The 4304-nt window shown below is 43.0% G+C and overlaps 1 pseudogene; it reads left to right on the top strand.

The window, feature by feature from the left end:
* The first annotated feature begins 2225 nt into the window (after positions 1-2225).
* Positions 2226-2720, top strand: LOC105980565 (annotated as a pseudogene).
* The last annotated feature ends 1584 nt before the right edge of the window (positions 2721-4304 follow it).

The following is a 4304-nucleotide window of genomic DNA, read 5'->3' as shown; positions in this document are numbered from 1 at the left end:
GCTTCAATAAATGGTACTGGGAGGACAGAGAGGAGGTAGATAGATGAAATGGCATACTGTTCAATCATTTTTGGGGGGGGGTTGGGGGGAGGGTTACTGGTCCTGGAGCTTGATCAGGGTCTGGGCACTGTCCCTGCTCTTTTTTGCTCAAGGCTAGAGCTCTACTTGTAGGTAACTGGAGATAAGAATCTTAAAAACTTTCCTCCTCCAGCTGACTTCAAAACGTGATTGTCAGATTTCAGCCACCTGAGCAGCTAGGATAAGAGGTGTGAGCCACTGGGGCACATACACTGCTCCATCTTTTATGGAGTTGGCTATACAGTAAGACCCTTATACAGTAAGACCCTGTCTCAAAGAAAACAAACAAAAAAGGCACTAGCAACTTAAGTTTATAATCCTAGTTTAGCTACTCAGGAGGATATAGGTTTGAAGCCAGGCAAAGCAAAAGTCTGTGGGACTCGATCTCAAGTAGTTAATACAGCATCAGCCAGCAAGCTGAGTAAGCATGACGCCAAAAGTTCAAATCCTGGTAGAAGAGAAGAGAGAAATAAAAAAACTAGAAATCTTACTATAGGTAAATGAACAACCCTGGAGGACATTATGCAAACAAATCACATAGGTTAAACAAATACTGCAGGACCTCACTAAGAAGGGCTATCTAAAAAACATCAAATTCATAGAAACAGTGTGGCTCCAGGGAGGGGGAGAAAAAGGACACTAATATTCAACAGGTGAAAAGTTTTATCTATACAAGATAAAGAAGTTCTAGACGTGTGTTGTACAACAATGAACATATAGTTAACAATAACCTATTATGCTATTGAAAAATTAAGAAATCTATTAGTCTTACCACAATAAAAAAAAACTTCATAGAAAAAAGCCTGTGGATTTAGAGAATTTTTATTTGTGGCTGACATAATTTAAGCTATCTGGACATAACTATATAAATCAGCATTATGTTAAAATAATGAGAAATACTATCACTTTGTCCACAACAAAAAAAGCTTCTTTAATTTCTATGTTTATATTGGGAACTATATGCACATTCAGCACTGGTTTATCTGCTCTCTTACATGCCTTCCACGCAATTCTATGAATGTTTACCAGTAAGTATAATCATGAAGCACTTCAAAAGAACTTCAAAAGTATTATAAACACACTTTCTAAGAACCACCAGAGTCACAACAATAAAGATGAAAACAAAGAATTGTCTCAGCAAGGCAAAATTTACTCCTACAGATGAGGGTGAAAACAACCAAAAGGGCTGGTAAGGTGGCTCAGTGGTAGAGCGCTTGCCTTGCATGTCTGAGGCCCTGGGTTCGATTCCTCAGCACCACATAAGCAAAAAGAAAAGGCTGGAAGTGGCACTCTGGCTCAAGTGGTAGAGTGCTAGCCTTGAGCTGAAAAGCTGAGGGACAGCGCCCAGGCCCGAAAGAAAAAAAAAGAAAAGAAAAGAAAGAAAACAACCAAAATCTGGCAAGCAAGCACTCAAAGCAGGCAGGCTGTTCCCTATTTATCTCTAACACAGCAGGCCCTGCCCCTCAACATGGATTGGTTGAGGTCAGGTTCTCAATGATTTGCTAGTTTGAAGAGGGTAAGATATATTTACATAAAGTAACCATTAAAAGACTTTGAAATAAGATTAATAGCCCACAGCAATCTCAAAACAAACCCACCCCCTTTGCTATTTCTTCAACAGTCTGAGATGTGTCTTAATTCCATTTAGGACCAACCAGCTTAAGACAAAAATCTCACTTTTCAAAAATCTTTCCTTAGCTGGGAGCTGGTGGCTCATGACTGTAATTCTAGCAACTCAAAAGGCTGAGATCTGAAGATCCTGGATTAAAGCCAGCTGGGCATCAAAGTCAATGAGACTCTTATCTCTAATTAATCACCGTAACCTGTAGTGGCACTCTTGCTCCAAGTAGTAGAGGGCTAGTCTGGAGCAAAAGAGCTCAGGGACAGCGACTAGGCCCCAGCGTTCCAGCCACGTGATAGGCAAAAAATAAAAATAAAAATAAAAATTCCTTCCTTATCCCAAAGTAGTTCCTCTTTTCCTTTTTTCACTTGCTGATATTGTCTTAGAATAATCAATAAGGGCCAATCCATCAGACCAAAGCAGGAACTTTTAAGCAGCTCACTTTGACAGCTTTTTTTTTTTATACATTTTCTCACAAAGGGTGCACCTTCAATTTCTGAACCCATTACTGCACAGACACTTTCAAATGTTAATCTGGAGTACAGTTGAAAAGGATTTCCCTGATGCCAGTAAACCCGCCACTGCCATGGTGCAGGCCTGGTACATGGACGATTCTGCATGGCCAGCCCAGCCGCCTAGTGGGCCTGGAGCGACTACACGGGCTGCTGACAAGCACAGGAACGAGATCGACAGAACAAGGAAACTATTCCTAGAAGGACATAATCACCATCTGCAAAGAGAAACTTCCCAACTATGAAGAGAAGCTGAAGATGTTCTATGAGGACCACCTGCACCTGGACGAGGAGATCCGCTACATCCTGGAGGGCAGAGGGCACTTGGACCTCAGGAACGAGGAGGACACGTGGATCCGGATCGCCAGGGAGAAGAAGGGTGACCTAATCACGCTTCCTTCACACTAGATGAGAAGAGCTACATGAAGGCCATGTGGCTGTTCGGGGGAGAACCCCTGTGGATGGCCTACAGTGGGCCAGCCAACCACTTTGACACCCAGGTGCAGTAGTACCTGAGGCTTCTGACAGAGATATCCTAAGTGGTGACCCGGCTGCGGAGGTCCCACCACGCCACAGGGAGGGCAGGCCAGCCTGCCAATTGGAAGTCACTCATTCCTCTGCTTTTATGTTGTAGTCTTAACGGGTAACTCTTTCCGATGTAAATATTCTGAACAGAGCATTTATAATTAACAGAGCTGTAAAACTGATTTTCCCAGATTAATTTTTCCCTAATCCAGCCAAGATTCATGTTGTATCTGTAACAGGGTGAGTCCTTAATGTCTGCAGGCTGTGCCCATGGCTGGCACAGGGCAAATGGAAGACAAGTTCTCCCAGAGGGACCCAGGGTCCTTGTTCTAATAAAGCGATTCCATGCGCCAAAAAAGAAAAAAAAAATCTACTGTTTATATTAGAGAAGTATTAGAAACACATGTACAATTAGAATTAAATACAATATGGGGACTAGAACCCGGTGCTGGTAATCCAAGCTACTCAGGATGCTGAGATCTGAGGATCAAGGTTCAAAGCCAGCCCAGGCAGAAAAGTCCCCATGAGACTCTTATCTCCAATAAACTACTCAGAAAAAAGCCGGAAGTGGTGCTGTGAGTCAAGTGGTAAGAGAGCTAGCTTTGAGTACAAAGGCTCAGGGACAGTGCCCACGTCCTGAGTTCAAGCCCCACAACAAGCAAAAAAAAAAAAGACTAGGCAGTCCTTTATATACATACAAGTATTTCCAAAGATGTACTTGGACTGGGAGAGGGAAATGGCCACACCTGTTAATCCCACCACTAGAGAGTTGGAGGCTGGAGGACCAAGAGATCAAGGCTAGTCTAGGCTACTCAGACAGGGAAAAGAAGAGAGGGGAGGAGAGGGGAAAAGAGGAGAAGGGGGATGGGAGGAAGAGAGGGAAGGGGGGAGGAAGGAAAGGGGAAGAGAAGGAGAAGGAGAAGAGAAGAGGAGGAGGGAAGAGGGGAAAAGAAAAGGAAGAAAAAAATAAAGGGAGGGCAGAATGGGAGGGGAGCCCCAAACAACGAAGTGATTTAAGAGTAATGTTAGTCAGGCTCATGCCTGTAATCCTAGCTACTCAGAAGGCTGAGGTCCAAGGACCACAGTTCAAGGCCAGATCAGGCAGAAAAGTCCATAAAACTCTTATCTCCAATAAACTACTCAGAAAAGGCCAGAAGTGGCACTGTGGCTGCAAGTGGTAGAGTGCAAAAAGAAGCTCAGGGACAGAAACTCCTGACTTGAAGCCCCAGGACTGACAATAATAATAATAAACAATAATGAGTTTGGCCTGGAAAGTGATTCAATATAAATCAAAGAAAATGGATTGTTTCTCTGAGAAATAATGATGTACAGAAAAGAAAACTGGTAAAAGAAAATAGCACCACGCATGGTGCTTCTCGCCTGTAATCCCAGCATGAAGAAGACTGAGGCAGGAGAATCATGTTTTAAGGCCAGCTTGGGTTATAAGGGAACCTGTCTTAAAGACAGTGAGGAAAATAGCAACAATTATTTACTTAGATGGTACAATGCTTTTGTGAAAACAGTAGAAATGTAAAACAGGGTGAAGGGTTGCTATGCCATAATAGTAT

Source organism: Dipodomys ordii, unplaced genomic scaffold (assembly GCF_000151885.1).
Source record: "Dipodomys ordii isolate 6190 unplaced genomic scaffold, Dord_2.0 Scaffold10, whole genome shotgun sequence".
In the NCBI taxonomy this organism is placed as follows: domain Eukaryota; kingdom Metazoa; phylum Chordata; class Mammalia; order Rodentia; family Heteromyidae; genus Dipodomys; species Dipodomys ordii.
The sequence above is the reverse complement of the archived record's forward strand: the minus strand, read 5'-3'. Positions and strand labels throughout refer to the sequence as shown.